Source organism: Lutra lutra, chromosome 1, assembly GCF_902655055.1.
Source record: "Lutra lutra chromosome 1, mLutLut1.2, whole genome shotgun sequence".
In the NCBI taxonomy this organism is placed as follows: domain Eukaryota; kingdom Metazoa; phylum Chordata; class Mammalia; order Carnivora; family Mustelidae; genus Lutra; species Lutra lutra.
Genome location: NC_062278.1, coordinates 175,668,835 through 175,689,790, shown reverse-complemented (window position 1 = coordinate 175,689,790; position 20,956 = coordinate 175,668,835). Strand labels below are relative to the sequence as shown.

Below are 20,956 nucleotides of genomic sequence, written 5' to 3'. Positions count from 1 at the left end.
TTAATGTTAACAAATTCAACAAACTAAGGATTGTAACAAACTCATAATCCACTTGAAAATTGAGTGTAGGAAACTTTCCCACTCCAAGGAGTTTCCTCATTCCTAGTTTTAGAAATAGTTAATCCACTGATTTTTTTTTGTTAGTTTATTTTATTCAATCCCTTTATACACATTTATTGAGCTCTATCATCTGCCACACTCAAGTTAAGCTCAGGAGAAATCAGAGAAATAAAATAGTCCCTTCCATGGAGAGGACCATTCATGTAGAGATGAGATGTAAACCTATTAAGGCCCACCTATTTTGCAAAGAAGAAGAGTGGGGATATGAAGTTTGCCCAGAGGAAAGTTGGATGGGGCAGCTCATGGGAAGACCTCCCAGGGAAGCTGTTGTTACAATCAATGAGATAGGAATCTGAAAATTTCAGTGCCAATTGGCAAGGCCTTTTGGTGAGTCTAAGCATTTGTCATCATTCCACCATCTTGTGCCTTCTGTGAACAAGGTACATGGGCAGGTCTCAGAGATGAATCAGAGATTGTCCCTGCTCACCAAGAGCCCATGCTTATTTTAAAGTTGGGGCTATGAGTCTGGTCTGCAGGCAGTCGCAGGAGGAGGCCAGCTGAATGGACTGCCCTTGGCACCCTTCCTTTCCACCTTCTCCTTCAGCCACTTCAGGGGGAATGAGCATTGGTAAACATCAAAAAGAAGGATGCATATGGGAGTCATGGGAGAGGAAGCAGGTACCTTGCTTCCCTTGTCCCCACCCTACCAGATTCTCTGTGCTTTGTCATTACCAGGGCCTTTGGCTCTGGGGGTCAGAGGTAGAGCTCAGGACAGAGGAGTGGGTTCCTAGAGTGGCTGCCGGCCATGTGGCACTATAGACTAACCCCCCCACCCCCGCACCCGGTGCATTCTCAGGAGATGTCACTAAACCCATCCCAGTGCCCTTCCTTGCTGAGCACAGACAGGGCCACATTATCCTCCTCAGCACCGGGCTAGGAGTAGCCACTAATGATGGATCATGAATTGGCATGTGAGTCAAAATACTTTGGCTCTTCTTGTCCTAAAATTTTGAGAAAAAGTTTAAACATGTACTTACCGGATTGTAAATGGTGAGCTTTCCTTCTCTTAGACCCGCCCCCCGCCACCAACCCAGGTGAAGAGGGTTGAAGAGCAGACAGTCTTAGCAGAGAAGCCTCTTTTAGGAAGGAATACACTGGGTGGTGTGTCCCTCACGGCTTTTTTCTTGGGAACCCATGCAGTGGGAGACGAGATGCCATATCACTCCTGCTGATTTAAGAGAAGCATAACAAATGATAGGGACGTCAGCCAAGGCAAGTAGCTTATTACATAAGGAAAACATTTTAAATTTCCATGTGCTGAAGGGCAAAAATATGTGTCGAAAGGCCTTGCATATAGTCCTAAAACTTGAAATATTACCCCCTTCCCCAAACATCTTTCGAAAGCTGTCAAATCCTGCCCTATGTCAAGACTCACCTCCAGTGCTGTGTCCCTACGACACGTTTGTTACCACTTCATCCTCCTGGGATTGTTCCTGCCTCTGAACCCAGGTCCTCTTACTCTCAGAAACCCTCACCTGCACTTAATCACGGACTGTTCTGTGTCATTGGAAATGTTTTCCATTTCCAGGGGAAACTCTCTCATTTCCTGAGGCAAAAGAACCTTTTCTCTCTGGAGAAGTCTCATGGTTGGTTTAAGACTAATGATGGTAAGAATTTATAAAACGAAGAATGGAGAGATAGTAAGAACACAAACATGTTACTTGAGTTGTGACAGGGCCTTTCCAAAGGTGTGCTGGAGGAGGTATATTTGTCTATCTCCAGGGGAAAAGAGGTGCCATGGCCAAAAGAGTATGGAAACATCTGAGGGAGGCAAAATTTAATAATGATAGAGTCAATAAGGCAAAACCCACATCACTTCTTAGTGGTTCTAGGAAATTCATAGAATTTCCTTAAAATTTTATGAGGGAGGGATTGCTTCCTTTCTGTTTGTAGATGAGACAATGGAGGTTCAGAGGTTAAATAATCTGCTCAAAATCCACAACCAGGAAATAGGGGTGTTCAGAAACTGAAGTGTATCTGAGCCTAGTGTCAAGTTCTAATCACAAGATTTTTTTTTTTTCCAAATTTTAAGAGCCACCCAAAACTTTTAGTCCTTTTATATGTATTTGGAATCTCCAAGAGTAAGATAAAATAAATTTTACGAGCATATTTTCAGAAACTGGTTTTTTTTCCATCAAATTTTCTCGAGACTAGTGTTCTGAGGAATATGTCTCAGGATAAGTGGAACTCAGGTTTTATTATACGTACAGTTTTATCTTTATTAACAAGCTTTTATAGCCACTGTCATTTAATTCTCATAACCTTGGCACAAGGTACATTAGGCATTATTATAGCCATTACACAGGGGAAAATTTAGATCAAATTCAAGTAAGTTTCTCAAGTTTCACATTAATGATGGAAGAGCAGAGACTGGAATACAGTCATGTAAGGGAAGAGCTATGAGAATATGACGTAAATTCTCAACCCCTGTGCTGCTGGTTGTAAGGATATAGTGGAGCTTGTCTTTTTGATAACAATGAGCAGCCTTCACTAATTTAAAAATGAACTCGGATATATGTTAAGTATTGCTTCTCTGTAGAGTTGTGGAGTGGTATGGACATGTGTTAGGAAGAGGAAAGAACCATTAATAACAAAGCTTGGCTTGGTTTTGACTTAGAATGGAAGGAACAGACCATTAATAAACATTTTTTAAGAAAACCCTTCAGTTAGGGGCACCTCGGTGGCTCAGTGGGTTAAAGTCTCTGACTTCGGCTCAGGTCATGATCCCAGGGTCCTGGGATCCGGCCCGCATCCGGCTCTCTGTTCGGCGGGGAGCCTGCTTCCTCCTCTCTCTCTGCCTGGTTCTCCACCTGTTTGTGATCTCTGTCCAAAAAAAAAAGAAAATCCTTCTGTTAAACAGCAAGTGTGTACGGGTTCAAATGAAGCCAGATACCTCTCCTTATACGTGGAATTAATGCTTCTTTTACTTGGTTGTTTGAGGAGGACACATCAATCTTAACTGTATTGGACATTTGATGATGAGCCACAAACAGAACTTTCAAGTGATAAGTCATCACTATACTACATGACCTTAAAACAGTCTTTGTCCAGTACTGCTGGTTTTATCATTAGTTTTTGTCCAGGTGGTAGCTTGTTAATTGAGTGACCTGCCTTCACGTCTTGCACCGTGATAAACAAATGGACACTGTTCAAGGCTAATCATCAAACATGATATCTGTTTATCATATTTGTCTCTGTGGGTTTTTTCCACCTCTGCTCACAATAGTATCCACATCACCATGATTAATGTCCTTTTATTTACCTGTATCTAACACCACCACTTCCCCATCACCCAAGGAAAGCACACCTGGTATATCATTGGTAAACCTCAGCATTTCTTCAGAGACAGCTTATTTTCACTTGATAATTTCTTTGGTAAGCAAGTTGGTTTGCTACTTTTTAGGACCTGCATAGAGTCCTCTCAGTATTCACACGTGAGTCCATTTCCAAACCTTCAATTTCAAAATCTGTGCCAAGCATTCATTAATGTTGATTTCTCAACACTGTGCCAACATTAACTGTGTAACTGTCATCCTCAAGCTTAAACTCTTGAAGGAACTCTTGAATCCCTTAGTTTCTTGTTGAATATAGCAGGCATAGAATTTTTTTTTAAAGGCACTTGTATCTATTCTTTATAGACTATAAAATTCTTCGAGAATGGGGCTTTCTTATAAATATCACATTGTGAGGAAATAGATACCAGCAACTTCAGTTCTCACAAGAAGTTTGGGAGAGAGATATGCAGATGAACAATTTTCTTCCAGTCCAACATAGGCTTCTGGTAAAAAGTACTGTTGAATCTGTCAGAAAGAAAAAGATTGCTCTGATTACCTGTGGAGATTCAGCCATGCTGTCACAATTGTCAGGAAATGCTTCTATTTTGTGACTGAGTAATATTCAATATATGTGAAATTTCACTTCTTTCTTCATTCATCTGTCGGCAGGCACTCGGGTTGTTACTGTATCTTGGCTGCTGTGAATAGTGCTGAAGTGAAAATAGGGGTACAGATAAATCTTAAGATACTGATTTGATTTCCTTCAGATGAATACCCAGAAGTAAGATTGCTGAGTCATATGGTAGTTCTGTTGTTAAAGTTTGAGGAACCTGCTCCCTGTTTTCCATATTGGCTGTGCCAGTTTACATTCCCACCGTCAATACTTCTTTTCTTAACATTCTACCAATACTTACCTCTTGTCTTTTTGATACTAGCCGTTCTGACAGGTGGGGGGTGTTATCTTACTGTGGTTTTGACTTGCATTTCCCTGATGCTAGTGATGATGAGCAGCTTTTCCTATGTCTGTTGGCCATCTTTATGTCTTCTTTGGAAAAGTGTCTATTCAGATCCTCTGCCCATTTAAAAAATGAGGTAATTTGTTCTTTGCTATTGAGTTGTACAATTACTTATATGTATCTTGGATATTAACCTCTTACCACATAAATCGTTTGCAAATAATTTCTCCTATTCTGTAGGTTGCGTTTGCATTTTATTGTTTCCTTTGTTGTGCAGAGGTCATTTCAGTTTTCAAGACTTTTGAGGTTTTAGGATTAAGAATTGGGGATGATGGCCCCGTTAAATGCTCCTTGTTAGGGCTCCCATAGTTTTTTGCACATGTATGTATCATGGCACTTGGCACAATGACTTGAAGCTTCATGCTCACTTCTCTTCTTTAAAAATTTTTTTTGGGTATGGTTGACGTACAGTGTTACATTAGTTTCAGGTGTATGACGTAGTGATTGGATAGGTTTATAAGTTATGCTATGGTCATCACAAGTGTAGCTACCATCTGTCACCGTACAATCCTATTACAATACCATTGACTATAATCCTTATGTTGTGTCTTTTATTCCCATGACTTACTCATTCCCTAACTGGAACCCCATCTCTTATCTCTTTTTGTAATAGACTATGAGGTACCATGTCGAAATCCTTTTTTCCGCAGTGCCTATGGATTAAAAAATTCTCAGTAAATGTTTGTTGAATAATGAATAAGTACATAATTCAGGGGCCTTTGACGTCTGGGAGTGGTGTGGGGTAAAGCATATGGAGGAAGCTGGATGTTAGAATTGGGTAGTATGTTTATACCAGAATTTCTCAACTTTCGCTATATTGATGTTTGGTGCTAGGCAGGTCTTTGATGTGGAGGGCTGTTCTGTGTATCCCAGGATGTTAGGCAGCATCCGTGACCTCTGCTTACTTGATGTCCATAACCTCCTTCTCTTACCCCCCGTATGATAATGAAAAATATCTCCCAACAGCTGGTGGACACAGTCTTGGACTTATGAGTTGTGCATACCTGATCTGAATTTGTATTCTTTTCCAAATTGAGAAAATCAACCTGTACCCGTCTCCCGTGTCTCATTTATAAGATGGGGATAATAAGAGTACATATTTTCTGAATGGATTGTAAAGATTATGCTGAGAGCATATAAGACTCCTGGCAGATAGGGAAAGCTCAATAAAATATCACTCTGAAACCCTATCAGGTAACTGGTTACACACAGCACTTAGTTCTGGGGTAAGTTGCTCTGATTCTATAGCTGTACCTCTTTCTCTTTCTCTATGTCTGTCTCAGTGCATGTGTCTCTGTTTCTAGGTCTGTTTCTATCTCTGTCGCTCTGTCTCTCTTCCTGTTTCTTTATTTCAGTATCTCTACCTCTCTATGTTTATCTCTGTCTTTATTTCTCTGACTTGGAGGCCTTGTGTCTGTTTGTATCCCTGTGTCTTTCTCTGTGTCCTGCTGTGTCTCCCTGTCGCTGTGTCTCCCTGTCTTTTTCTCTATCCTTCTTTGTTGCTTTGTGTTTCTCTACCTCTTTCTCTGTGTATCTATCTCTGTGTGTCTTTGTGTCTTAGTATCGCTGTCTAACTGTGTGTCTCTGTGTCTCTCTAGCTCTGTCACAAGGCTCTGGGAGGCAGTCAATATGATAGAGGCAGGAAGTGGTACCCTCCAGCTGAAGTAGTCAGGACCAGATCACAGCGAGCTTTGCCTGCCTAGTGGTATTAGAGGGACAGGAGTTCCTGTTAAAGTTCCTGTTAAAGTGCTGCACATGGGAAGAAAAGGTACAGGGTAGGGAATATGGTCAATGATATGGTAATAGCATTGTACACTGACAGATGGTAGCTATACTTATGGTGAGCATAGCATAATGTATGAACTTGTCAAATTAGTGCATTGTACATCTGAAACTAATGTAACATTGTGCACCAGCTGTATAGCTATACTCAAATAAAAAGAAATCATCAACAGCCCCCCAAATAGGGGTTATTGATATAGTTGGATTAATATTAAGATAAAATAGCATCTAGCAGAAATGTTTCCAGTTACTCTGATGAAGAATTGGGAGATACTAAAGTTTCCTGATGGGAAGATGGTAGGATTCCAGGAGATTCTGTAGTTGGAAGAGTAGGGTTCTGGGAAAAATCAGGATCTGATTGTAGCAATTTAGGTATGAAGTAATAAGGGTGGAAGCAGAATGATGCAGTTGCAATAGTTAGTCAAGAAATACTTGGGGCGCCCGGGTGGCTCAGTTGGTTAAGCCTCTGCCTTCGGCTCAGGTCGTGGTCTCAGGGTCCTGGGATCGAGCCCCGCATCGGGTTCTCTACTCAGCAGGGAGCCTGGTTCCCTCTGTCTCTCTGCCTGCCACTCTGCCTACTTGATCTACTATTTGATCTCTGTCTGTCAAATAAATAAAATCTTAAAAAAAAATACTCAAAGTAGTGGCAAACTTTGTAGCTGTCAGGGTAGGGCATGTGACAGAATTGAAGGAGTGTGGGCTTTTGAATCCGATCAGAGTTGGGTTATTCATTCTGGCAAATACTAGTTGTGGGGGGTTAGGCAAGCAACGGAACAGCACTGAGCTATGATTTATCTCTAAAATGGGGATGACAGTGCCTACCTCAAAGGACTATTTTGTGATGGCTTGAGACATTGTATGCAATTGAGCAGGAAGTATTAGGCACTCAATAAAGTATAGGTACAATTTATAGGGCTCCAAAACGGAGGGAGATCAGAGTTGAGTTGTCTTGGAGCGTGAAGGAATAGTATAGATGGTGAGAGAAGCAATCTGGTTTTATGGGGACCAGACTAATTTAAATCAGATTGTAAGGATAAGTAAATTTTCTAAAGCCAAGGAGACTTCCAGCAAAGCAGACTTAGATTTTACAACACCACTGGGCATCTTTATGCCCCAGACCTGGTCATTTATAGTTTTTATGAGCCTAGATAGATTTGGAACACTTTGGTTTGCACTTGAATGCAAAATCCACCCCCTCCAAGAAGGGCCATGAAATATGAGGGAAGAAATCCCTGATATTGTTTATACTACAGCGTGGATGGGGGACATGACGAATGAGAGTAATAGCTGGTAACCCACATTAGATCATGATGACAAGGAAATGCATTGTTGGGAACTTTCCTATAAAGAATGGATAGTACTATCCATTCTCTCGGTTGGAAAGTTACTTTTTGAGAAATTATCCTTTCCACCTCTACTTTGCCTTTTCATGGTACTGCGGTTCGATTTAATGCCTCTCTCTCGATGTCTACTTTTGCACAAAATGCTTTTCACTTTTCTCATGCCATGCCACTCATTGGTGATCATTAATTCAGAGTGCTGGGGCTTGTTGCAGCTTTTATTAGGCATGGTGATAAATTTTGTCTTTGGGTAATTTTTGGTTATGTGTGTTTGTCTATGAAATTGACGTGAGCTTCACAATGGCTTTTCGCTGCTGGCCTTGGAGAGTATATATAGAACAGCTTTAAAACCTGCTCCATCTTTCTCTGACCTCTCTTTTCACATTGACTTGGAGGGGTTTGCATGGGATTGGGATAAACATGATCTGGGGGATAGCTATGGTTTTTTAAACCTGCATTCCTTCCCTCTGCTTCTGATAAATTATACCCGCTTTTCTGTTGGAGACTCATTTCCAATTCCAGGTTGTTCTGGTTATACTATCAATCTTGATCCCCCTGGGGATGACACGTCATTCATTTTGGCCAGGATACTCCATTCTCTAGCCACAGTGATTGGTTTACAGTGGGCATTTTCATTCATTCCTTCAGTATTTTCTAAGCACCTACTATGAACACAACAGTAAGCAAAATAGGTTTTCTTTGCTTAACAGAATTTACACTGTACTTAAAAAAGACTTAAAATAATCCAGTAGGCAGAAATACAACAAAATGTCAGATAATGGTTTTACCTAGAAACGTACAAAACATGTACGAGGATTGAGAGAAATGGGGATGGTGGGTATCATTTTTAGAAAGGGGGTTCATAGAAGACTTGCAGGATGAAATTTAGTCTGAATGAAGAAAGAGGTTATACCATATCAGCATATGAAGAAAAATATTTTGGGGCAAAGGGAACTGTAGGTGCAAAGGCCCTGGGGCTTTAGCATTGTAACTAGAATAACATGAGTGAGGGTGCAGTGATAAGAATGAGGACAGAGAGAGGTAGCCAGGGGCCAAATAATACAGAAGCTTATAGTCTATGGTGAGGACATTACTAGATTGAATTGTGAAGACAGGGCATTGCAGGGTTTTGAAGATGGTAATGACAAAGAAGGGTTAATTAGAATCTTCCCCAAGATGTGGTATGTGGATGCTTGGGGAGAGAGAGTGCTTCTCTACCTTTAGGATAATTAGCTTTGAGGATGATATGGAAATGGTTGCAATCCTCTTCCTGGACACATGGAGAGAGGCAGTTCTAGGTCTGAAGTAAAGGAGCCACTACAAAAAGGGAAATACAAAAGAAAAAGAAACCCCGAAAGCAGAGATAGGAGAACAGAAAGAAAAAGAGCTCTATCAAGTAGGACCCTGGATGTAGCCATTCCTGAAGTACCTTTGTCTATGTGAACCAATACATTCAATTTTTTGTTTAACCTGTGTTGAGTATGATTCAAGTGAGGTCATTTTCTACCTAAAAAGTACTGAGTAATATTTTTTTGATGGTGGTCATTTTTAATATCCAATTTTTATTTATGACTATGAAAAACCCACCACTTTAAAAAAAAAAAAGACTTTATTTACTTGTTTTGAGAGAGAGAGAGAAAGCAGCACACAAACGGCAGGGGGCGAGGGAGTTGCAGAGGGAGAGGGAGAGCAGGCTTCCCATTGAACAGGGAACCCAACTCAGGGCTCAATCCCAGGATCCCTGGGATCATGACCTGAGCCAAAGGCAGATGCCCGACTCCACCCAGGAGCCCCCAAAACCCACCATTTTACATGACCTTTTTTTTTAAATAACAATTATTTCATTTATTTAACAAATATACACAAATATTTTTTTAAAAATGAAATAGTGTTTAAAAGTCCCCAAAGCTCTCCCACCCTAACTCATTTTTGAAAGGAAACAGTATTTTAGTTGTTTCACCGTTATTTATTTCTACACTTTTATATTAAATGCCAGGCTATTATAACTTGTTATGAGCTCTTATATTTACATTTATCAATTCTGGATGACCTTTTTTTGAGACTCCTAATAATCCAGCAAGGCAAGCAGACAGCAAATAATCTGAGGCATAGCAATGATAGCAATGAAGGAAGAGGTCAAGAGCATTGCCCTGAGTAATTGGCTCAGTGTTTGTATAGGTTGTAACTGGCCAAGCCAGAATTTGAAAGGTGTATGTGACTATCAAATCCATACTTTTCGCATTGCTTTTTGATAGGTCAGCAGTTACTGCAGTGGCCTTAAAATATGTTCTGGAATGCTTGCTCTTGCTTTCAAGTCGTGGGGCCTAATTCTCCTCTCCTCCGAGCTGTGCCGGACTTTGTGACTTGCTTCTAATAAACAGGGAGATAGAAAAAGCACAATAAAGGAGTGCGACTCTGGAGTTGAGGTCATAGTGGTAGTGCAGTTTCCTTGCTCTCTGTCGGATCAGTCACTCTGAGGGAAACTCACTGCCATGTCAGAGGACACTCAAGTGACACTCCATTCCTGTGGAGGCCCATCCAGTGAGGAAGGCGGCCTCCAGCCAACAGCCATGTGAGTGACCTACTTTGGAGGCCGATCCCCCACCTATTCTAGGCTTCAGGTGACTGCAGCTCCTGTCAACGTCCTGCCTGCCACCCAGCTAGTACGTGGTGCAGAAACTGGGAAATAGTCAATGTTTGTTTTGAGCTGTTGTGTTTTGGGTAATTTTTTATGCAGTGACAGATAACCAATGCAGTAATCTTCACAGGTTTCTCCTCAGCTCTGCTCCCTTCAGTGGCAGGACAGTTGAAAGAGTCTTTGATGCATTAAAAAAAAAAATGTGCTATTCCTTTTTCCTTTTGGTGACCCACGGGTGTGATTTATTTTCTTTCTTTCTTTCCTTCCTTTCCTTCCTCCCTTCCTCCCTCCCCCACCTTTTTTTAAGTTTTATTAATTTATTTTAGAGTGAGAGAGAGAGAATAAGTAGAAGAGGGGATCTCAAGCAGACTTCACATTGAGAACAGAGCCTGATGTGGGACTCGATCTCGTGACCCTCAGATCATGACCTGAGCTGAAACCAAGAGTCGGACTAGCCAACTGCACCACCCAGGCACCCTGGTGTGATTTCTAATGAAAGATAATGTCAAAGATTTTAATATATATGATAGCAATTTTACATTCCACTTCAGAATTGGTCTTCGCTTCTCTAAGGAAGAATGCTCTCACTAAGACAATGCAGTTGAATGCCAATCCAAAGGATTTCATAGTTCCCCTTGAGTGAACCTGAACTCTGAGAAAAGGCTAATAGTTATGTCTTAGGTGGAAGTTTGCAAGGTGGATACTGTTATTAGATTTGGAGATTACAAAAACAAACAAACAAAAAACCCCAAAACAAAACCAATGAGGTTTCAGTTTCAGTAAACATTTAACAAAAATTTGATTACTCAATTAATTGAACTTTGTAGATAACAAATGGATCTGATTAAAATGTTGAACATGAAGAAATGGTTTTATGGTATATAAAGTAATACCTTGATGAGTTATTATGCAAATGTTAAAATTTCTAATGTGAAAAAATATAGCAACCTAGGAAAATGTGTGAAAATCATACTAAATGAATAGGCTGAGAATAAAATTGTGGCCATATTAAGACTGTATTTTTTCGTTATTAAATATAAATATGAGTAAGGATGAAAAAGTAAAATTAAAGAGCTAATTTATTAGAGTAGCAGAATTCTACATGTTTGAACCTTGTACCTTTATATTTTATTTTATTTTTTTAGATTTTTGTTTATTTATTTGACTGACAGAGATCACAAGCAGGCAGAGGCAGGCAGAGAGAGAGGAAGGGAAGCAAGCTCCCCACTGAGCAGAGAGCCTGATGCGGGGCTCAATCCCAGGGCCTTGGGATCATGACCTGAGCCAAAGGCAGAGGCTTTAACCCACTGAGTCACCCAGGCACCCCTGAACCTTGTACCTTTAATATCATTTGTATACTTTGAAAATATTGCGGGTGCCTGGGTGGCTCAGGTGGTTAAGTGTCTGACTCTTGATTTTGGCTCTGGTCCTGATCTCAGGATCGTGAGATTGAGCCCCATGTTGGGCTCCAAGCTGGTCATGGAGCCTGCTTGAAAATCTCTCTCTCCTTATCCCTCTGCTCCTCCCCTATCTTTTTTCTCTCTCTGAAAAAAATATTGCATTCATGGGGCGCCTGGGTGGCTCAGTGGGTTAAGCCGCTGCCTTCGGCTCGGGTCATGATCTCGGGGTCCTGGGATCGAGTCCCGCATTGGGCTCTCTGCTCGGCGGGAAGCCTGCTTCCCTCTCTCTCTGCCTGCCTCTCTACTTGTGATCTCTGTCAAATAAATAAATAAAATCTTTAAAAAAAAATATTGCATTCAAATTGGACTTCATTTTCCAGATGTGCACTCATCGGTAGGACCATTGCTTGTATTAATCTTAAAACTATAGTTAGATTAATGCAGTGTGAGTTTGGGATTCCTTGCTTTGCTACAAATTGTATGTATTTTGGGCATTTATATACTTGGGTTACATTTCTGAAATTTAATGATGGGATTAAAGGGGCATGAATATTTTCATGTGTGTGAAATCTACTGCTTTGGCAAAAGAATTGAGTTTATTATTTTAAAAGTTTTTCGGTCTGGACTTTTCTAGATTTCTATTATCCTCAAGATTATGGCCACCATCAAGAACCAACTATGCTACTATTAACGTAATATTTTTTCTTTATGTCGAGTAAGATGTTCACATGTTGTTGCCCCTTGATACCTCAGACATTGATAATCCATTGTGAAAACCCAGGCGATGATCTGGGATGTAGTCCCAAAATCTTTGTCCTTGCAGGACTCCAGGGAACCACTTTTCCACGGAACCACTTTTTCCAAACTCTCTTCCAAAGGTAGCCATGAGAGTAGATGCCAATGAAATCTTAATGGATTGAGATAAATGAGCTTTTCTGTTACCTTCAGTTCTGAGATAATCTGGTATTAAGCATTTTATGAAATGCAAGTGGAAATCTTTTATAAAAAGTTAACTGTATTTGGGTTATTTCCAAGTAACGTCATCTTAGGTTGGCTTTATACTATTTGTCAAAGATCTTTGTATCTGCTCATTCATTGCTTTTTCAGTCAAGATGTCTGCCTCTGTGCTAAATTTTCTCACAGTGCTTTGGAATGAAAATTTTGTCTGAGAAGTAGATTGGATTATTTCTCTCTGGATTCTTTGTTCTCTCCCAGTAAGATCATACTATATCTATCTGCACCTTTGCCACATAACTTTGGTGTCTCCTCAGAATGAGAGAAGAATGTTCTCCCATTGCATCAATAGTAAACATGGCCATGTGACTTGCTTTGGTCTATAGAACTAAAAGAGAAGGTGAGAGAATGTGCCAGTAAGCAGAGCTTCAAATATACATGTGTAGCTTGGTTTGGCCTCTTGTGTTAGAACACATTTTGGGTAGCTGGTTCCAGGGGAAGGAGGTGACATCCGGACGTGATCAGAATGTTGTTGACAACCTGGAAGCAAATGTGGCCAAGCTCAGTAGATCCAGTCTACCTAGCAGACCCACAAGTGAGAAAAAAATGCTTATTTTTTTAGCTGGTGAATTTAGAGTCTCTTTCTTACACAGCTACATTGCAGCAAAAGCTGACAAATACATTCACTAAATTCAGTTCTCTGAAAAGTGCAGTTTCTGTGCAAGACATCAAAGGGAGAAGTAAAAGAAATAGCCCTCAAAGAATTTTCAGAGGGAAATTATCAGAGGGAAAGAGGGAAAAGAGGAAGAGATGGAAGCCTGTTAACAAATAGGATAGAGATGGGAGTACTTGATTAAGGGGAGACCAATAGTAAGCTCTTACTGGATAAATAAATGTCTGTAGACAAAAAATGCAACTATAAGACTTTTCTTATGAATATCCCTGGGCCTGCACTTGACATATGAAAATCATACCAGTGTTTTCTTTCTACCAGCCTGAATAGCCCAGGGAATATTGTCCTTGAGAGGTAGTCCCATCTCTACCTGTTGCTGATAGGATCCAGTGGCCAGTTGCTTCTCTAATAATGTACCTGAAATGCTGTTCCCAAATATGTCTTTAGAAATTAGTGTTATCCTGGGGCATCTGGGCGGCTCAGTTGTTTAAGCATCTGCCTTTGGCTCAGGTCATGATCCTAGGGTGCTGGGATTGAACCCGGCATCAGGCTCCTTACTCGATAGGGAGCCTGCTTCTCCCTCTCCCTCCACCTGCTGCTCCCCTGCTTTGCCCTCTCTCTCTCTCTCTGTGTCAAATAAATAAATCTTTAAAAAAAAATTAGGGTTGTCCTAAAGAGGATAGAAAACTAGAAGAAGAAAAAAATATGCCATCTCTATTAATAGCAAGAAGGCAGTTTGGGTCCTGCTTGTTGTGGTTTTACATAGTACTCTATCTACTCTTGAGTTGTCTAAATTTCATTCACTCAAAATTGTGGTCTATCATATAGTACCTGTGTTATTATCAGACATAATTTTTCCTTTGCACTGAATCATGACTTATGTTTTATTTAAGAGTAAATTTACTTTGCATTTTGGAAGAGGAAGTCCAGGCCCACTGTCTTTTTTTTTTTAAAATAATTATTTAATTAACATATAATGTATTATTAGTCCCAGGAGTACAGGTCTGTGAATCGCCAGGTTTACACACTTCACAGCACTCACCATAGCACATACCTTCCCCAATGTCCATAACCCCACCACCCTTTCCCTACCTCCCTCCCCTCGGCAACCCTCAGTTTGTTTTGTGACATTAAGAGTCTCTTATGGTTTGTCTTCCTTCCAATTCCATCTTGTTTCATTTTTTCTTTTCCTACCCCCCTAGCCCCCACCACGTTGCCTCTCAACTTCCTCGTATCAGGGAGATCATATGAAAATTGTCTTCCTCTGATTGACTTATTTCGCTCAGCATAATACTCTCTAGTTCTATCCACATTGTTGCAAATGGCAAGATTTCATTTCTTTTGATGGCTGCATAGTATTCCATTGTATATATGTACCACATCTTCTGTATCCATTCATCTGTTGATGGACATCTAGGTTCTTTCCATAGTTTGGCTATTGTGGACATTGCTGCTATAAACATTCAGGTGCACGTGCCCCTTCGGAGCACCACATTTGTATCTTTAGGGTAAATACCCAGTAGTGCAATCGCTGGGTCATAGGGTAGCTCTATTTTCAACGTTTTGAGGAAACTTCATGCTGTTTTCCAGAAGGCCCACTGTCTTTTGTAAAGGCAGCCAGCTGTCCTCTAGTATTTTGATCTGTCTGTCCATGGTATAGAATTGTTTCTGGCGTTATTCCATCAGGGACCACATTTCCCAGATTCCATTCTTTCTAGATGTGGCCCAAAGACTAGATCTCGCCAGTCAAGTGTGAGTGGAAGTGCAGCGTCCCTGCTGGGCCCACAGTGGTAAGAAGTGTGTGTACATCATACACACATTTACTCCTTTAGCCCGCTGGAAGGGGGACCCCAGGAACTTCGAGGAGATGGCAGAGCTATAGGTGGAAGTAGCTTGTTTTCCTAATTCACCAGGTGATGAGAAAAGGCCAACAATCGGGAATGCCCTCCACAGACTTTACCTGGGCAAATGTGAACTTCTGTTAGGCTCAGGCTCCTGCTTTCTCAAGCTCATCTGTCAGAGCGGCAGCATCACCCTTATGACAACAGCTACAAAAATACTTAGTGAAAACGATGGGAACTTCATTCTTAGGTCACCTTCCACCTCAGGTGCCACCCCTAGTGGTGCACACCAGTATTGCACACTGGGGCTTGGTTGCACAGGTATGATGTCACCTGAGTGCTATTTTCTTTCTTGTTCCTCGGCTCTTGCTGCCAGTCCGTGGGAGTATGCGTTATGGTTTTTTTTTTTTTTTTTCTTTTTTTAATGTTTGTCACCCACTGTTGAGATGTTGCTGACCTTGAAATGCTACCAAATCATGTCAGCGTTCCTTCTGATTCTCGGGAGGACAGCAGTCAAAGCACAAACACTCTGTTATTAATAAAAGGGAGTGACTGACAGGTCAAGTGAGACATGTTTCTCTTCAGCATGCTTTCAAAGTGGCACATTATTTAATTGAAAGGCTCTAGCTCGGCGTGCTTCCAAAGTGCTCGCCCGTTCTACGGCCAAGCTGTGGTCACTGCTTCTGACCCAACATGCTCACCCCGGGGGACCTCCAGAAGGATTCTTCTAGACCCGCTCTGCTATTTCGTTTATGTTCCTATTGCGACTTTCAGAAAGGTACCTGAGGAGAAGGATTAAGGGCTGGGAATTTCTCTGTCGGGGATACATGGCCTGTTAGGGTTAGTCACATTAATGGTGTAACATAAAAGTCCTTTTCAGTTTTCTGGCTGGGGGCCACCTTTTATAATGCATTCAGGGTTAAGCTGCTTCTCTCTTGTTGGCCTGTGCTCCTTGGGGGGCCGTAAAGTCTCTTCCACTAAGTTGATGGGAGAGTGAAAGGGGGTTGTGGGTGGGAGGCCTCCTTCACAGTGATTTCATGATGAAGTTTTCGTAAAATAGTCCCTTAAAGCCAATGTAGGCAGGTAATCAAGATGTACTTAGACTGTCTGGTAAATCCCCCCTTCACTTCCCTGTATTGCCACGACAGGATTTATGGTACAGCCCAAGTTCTGTGGGACCTGTTTCTAGCTGTTCTGTTATTCCAGAGGCCTCTCTGACTTTTTTCTTTTCCTTTTAAAGATTTTTATTTATTTATTTATTTGACACACACACACACACAGAGAGAGAGAGAGAGAGAGAAAGGCAGCCAGACGGAGAGAGGCAGCCAGATGGGGAGAAGCAGGCTCCCCACTTAGAGGGAGCCTGAAATGGGGCTTGATCCCAGGACTCTGGAATTATGGCCTGAGCCGAAGGCAGACGTTTAACCAACTGAGCCACACAGGTGCCCCCGACTTTTTAGTTTCATTATGAGACTGAGGCTGATGGGTTCTAGTGAACTGAGCCTTAGCTGAGACAATTATGATACAGGAAGTGCTTGCTTATTTTATTAACAATGATCAATTACTTTGTTCATTTGAACACTCAGAATGAATCTCTAATATGCACACACGTAGCCCATGATTGCCCTGGGCTCGTTACAACATGCTTTCTCATACAGGTGACACCAGGCTGCAGTTTTCTCTGTGCATAGGACATAGCATCTGCTTTTAGTGCTGAAGTTGGTGATTGGGGGTCAGTTAAAATAGGCTGTTGAGTGCTTGGTGGGGAGAGTCTTATGGGGGCCACATTTCCTACTGAGTTTTCTTCTATTAGAATTCTTCAGAGCTGAAAAGTGAGAGAGGACCTGAGGTGTGAGTCTATAATACCTAAGCTCTTTGATGTTTGCTGAGACGCTACCGTAGCCTTGCGCATATGACCCCTTCATACCTGAAGGTTCTGAGATATACAAAAAATGTATGTTCAAAGCATATTCTGTGTTTGTTTCTGAGATATACAAAAAAATGTATGTTCAAAGCATATGGGTTCTGAAATACACAAAAAATATATGTTCAAAGCTATTCTGTGTTTGTTTCCGGACAAAGTGCTCCTTCCTTAGCTTAGGACCTTGTTGGTCTTTCTAGAGGCCTTTCTGACTCTTTTAGTCGAAAGAGCTTATTGGTGTAGATCATGGATTCTGAAACCACTCAGCCAGACTAAGGTCAAGGTACTGCTTACTGCTAGGATTTGGGACAAGTTTTTTTTTTTTTTTTTTTTTTAACTTCGTGAACACCTTTCCCTTCCCTTTAAACTTCTTGAGATACGTTTCCTTATCAGCAGAGTGGAGACTGTAATATCTACCTTTCAAGGTTGTCCATGCAAAGCATGTCAGCATATATTGGGCAGTGACAACATGTAGCATTATTATCGGTCGTGTTCTTGTCTGACTCATGATAGATCTCATGGCTGAGACTTCTTTTGGTTGGAATTTCATCTCTCTGCTATCATTCCAGGAATTCACAGTGTTAGATTGGTGCTTTCTTGAATCAACCCAGAATATGGAATTTTCTTTCTCAATCACTCCCTCATTAGGACACTTGTTGATGGTGGTTAAAAAATAATGAAACCAATACCGAGCACTCTTCCCCCCAGTTTTATGGAGATATAATTGACATATAACATTGAATTAGTTGAAGGTGTGCAACATACTGATTTGATGTATGTGTATATTGCAAAATGACCATTATACTGTGTAGTTAACATCCATTACCTCCTGTAGAAACAATTTTTTCTTGTGGTGAGAACTTTTAAGATCTAGTGAAAGAATGGGTAGGAGTCATAAACCAGTTCTTGGTCTTCAAAAACCATCTTGTCTTTTCATCTCCTTGGCTGTCATGGTGAAGCCTGTACTGTATCAATCAGGAGACCCAAAGCATTCCAGGTGTCTCAGACTGAGAGGTGACAACCCAGGGGGTTGGTTTGGTGGTGGTGGAAGAATGAAAGAAGAAGGGGACATCTAAGTATCACGAAGTGGTAGCTGCATGAAGTGGTCACCATTCTAGGGGAAAAGTAATGCTACCAAGAGCTAGGTGCATTAGGGGGAGTGAGCGGCATGGTGCTTAGGGCTTGGTACTCAGACTTGGGGCTTGCCGTGTATCTGGTACTCAGCCCCCTTGGGGGGTCCCAGAGTGGGAATATTGTGGGTCTGCTGCCCTGAATTCTCAAAGACACAGGAGCTATCTGATGTTGTTGGAATAAGGTCAGTATGAGTTGAACATTGGAGGGAGTCACCTGCAATTCTCCATTCCCTCCACCACAGAGCCTAACTGTAGGTCGTCAGCAAGGGCACCTAAGAAACATTTGCAGACTCCCAGACCAACATCACACTGCAGAATGGAAAAACTGAGTTTCAGCTAAGCAGAAAAGGGAAATACCAGGCATAATTACCATTTTCATGGCTGACCTGTAGGTCTCAGGTGGATGTGATGGTAGGCATGTATTTTGAAGGTGTAAGTGGGCAACTACCTGCAAAGAGAATGACCCTAGCCAGGGTAACTGCAGAGGGATTGACTTCTCCAGCTCAGCAAATACTCTGCATCCGGATAACTCATCTTATAATGATGGGTATGATTACAGCCAAATGCAGTCTTTCCACAGTGGTGGTCTTTTGTCTGTGTGCTCTTAGAGATGGAGAAGCACGTCAGCCTGCTGGGTCACTTCCTAGAGTAATTAGATCTACCAAGCAGTTTTTCCTTTTAGCCACAAGTCATCCTAGTGCAAGTATAAGAAACTCTGTGGCTAGCCCATGTTCAATTTCCTGGGAGACTTTCCTTCCATGTGACTTATCCATTTATTCTTGTGAGAAAACGCTTTAGGTGGAGGAGGGGCTTGGCCCTGAAGAGGGGAGGGGAGAGAGCCTACCACTTGAAATGCTGAGTGGCAGTTTGGCCTCAGCTGGGGCTTGTCACAGGACTGATGAATCGTGTCCTGCCTCTCCAGTGCTTGCTGGTGATGTTAAACTCTCCTTCTGCTCCTAACCAGCACGCGCTCTCCCTGTCTGCGTCGGGGACGGTAGGTGGTGCTGTGGTGCTAAAGGATGCTGAAAACCAGGGGAGGAGAAGTGCTGTGCAGAGCGGAGTGGTGGAAATGCAGGGGGTTGGGGAGAGGGGCTTATAGAAGGGCAAGAAACGCGTTCTCATTCAGTGTCTTTGCAGTTCTGGAGAGCATTTTCCCTTTCAGATCTGGAGTTGCGTTGGAAAATCCAATTACAGATGTAAGCTCCGTTGGTCTCTTTCAAATCTAATTGCAGCCGAGTCAGCTGCCTCCCGCCGACTGAATGTACTGAGTACACTGCTAGTAGTAGAAGCTTGGCTTTTTCTTCCTCTCTCCCCCCTCTCTCTGTTTTTATTTTGTGGGGCAGGGGAGCAGAGGGAGACAGGGAGAGAGGATCTTAAGCAGGCTCCATGCTCAACACAGAGCCCCACACCAGGTTCTATCTCACAGCCCTGAGATGATGACATGAGCCGATGTCAAGAGTTGGTTGCTTAACCCACTGAGCCACCCAGGGGCCCCTCCTCACTGTTTTTACTTGGATTTCTTCTTTCTCTCTTCACTACTCCCCTTCTCTCTCATTTTCCTTGTGTCCTCTTCCCCTTCTGATACCCGTTTGGTTCACTTGATTAACTATGGTACGTAGCAGTATTTTCTGAGACTCTTTGATGGGCCTGGCACAACAAAGGACAAAAAGAACATTCTCACTTTTTTAGAAAGGAAATGACCACTACTTGAGGACATATGAAATCTAGGAACTGAGGAAGACCTTTTGACATTCACTTTATCTCATTTAACTTAAATAGTTAAATATTTATTCACTTATAGAATATTATAATTTTAATATACATATTATATATACACATGTATATATAGCTTCATATATACATATGAAGGCATGTTAATATATAGATATTTATTCACTTATAAAACCAGTGCTTCTGGAGTACTTACTATGTCTTAGGAGACTTGGCCATTGTTAATGGGGAGACCAGAGCGTTAAGAAGCCTCTGACTTCTTAACTTCTTTACTTCTTAACTTCGTAACTTCTTTCCTATTTCAGGGTTTAGAATGTGATGGTTCAGCCACATATTTTGCATGGCTCCCTCCAACATCCTTGCTGTTCTGGAGTCAGACTGCCTAGATCTGAATTCTGACTCCACTACTTCCTAACTCTGAGAGGTGGGGCAAGTGACTTAATTTCTCAGCGTTACAATCTTTGATATGAGAAAATAAGATGATAGTTCCTACTCAGAGGGATAGTATTAAAAACTAAATGAGTAATGGTTATAGAAAAATAACTGACACATAGTAAGTGTTCAGTAAACTTTAGATTTAATTATTATCATCCCTATTTTCAAATGAACAGTTACTATCTTAGGAAGATGTAAAGTAGTTGCCTTGTCCCCTTCCCAGGTCCCCAACTATGCCTCTGAGGTAAGCACCAGATGAAAAGGGAAGAATCAGGGAGGCTTCATGGAAGAGGCTGAATTAGAGATACAGTCTCCTCTCAGGAAATTCACAGGTGAACTTCAGAACCCAGGAGTTCATATACACTACAGAGAATATGATGAGACCTATGTTCTTTGTGCCCTGTCAATTTCATGTATATGGACATTTTGCAAACAATTTCCCTGGGATTATATAATCCCTGAAGTCAGTATTTTCGGGACCATAAACCCATTTCAGGACTGCCAATTTAATATTATTGGCAGGTTGAACATTCTCTCCAACACCGTGAACTACTATAAGAGAGTGGAGCAGGTGCTGTGAGTGCCCCACCTAGATGTCCCTTATCTCACCAGGACACCCCTCTCCCAGGTGTTATGGGTGTTGGCTTCAAATGGCTCATACCTGACTTCTTTGCTGAGGTTGTTGGCTGCTGTGAGT

General features: G+C 41.6%; 1 long non-coding RNA gene across 1 annotated transcript in view; it reads left to right on the top strand.

The window, feature by feature from the left end:
- Positions 1-20,956, top strand: part of LOC125109292 (uncharacterized) — an 86,174-nt gene that overhangs the window by 16,695 nt on the left and 48,523 nt on the right. The window contains exon 2 of the long non-coding RNA XR_007130175.1: positions 20,130-20,248. This is a non-coding gene — a long non-coding RNA (uncharacterized LOC125109292). The remainder of the gene's footprint in view (positions 1-20,129; positions 20,249-20,956) is intronic.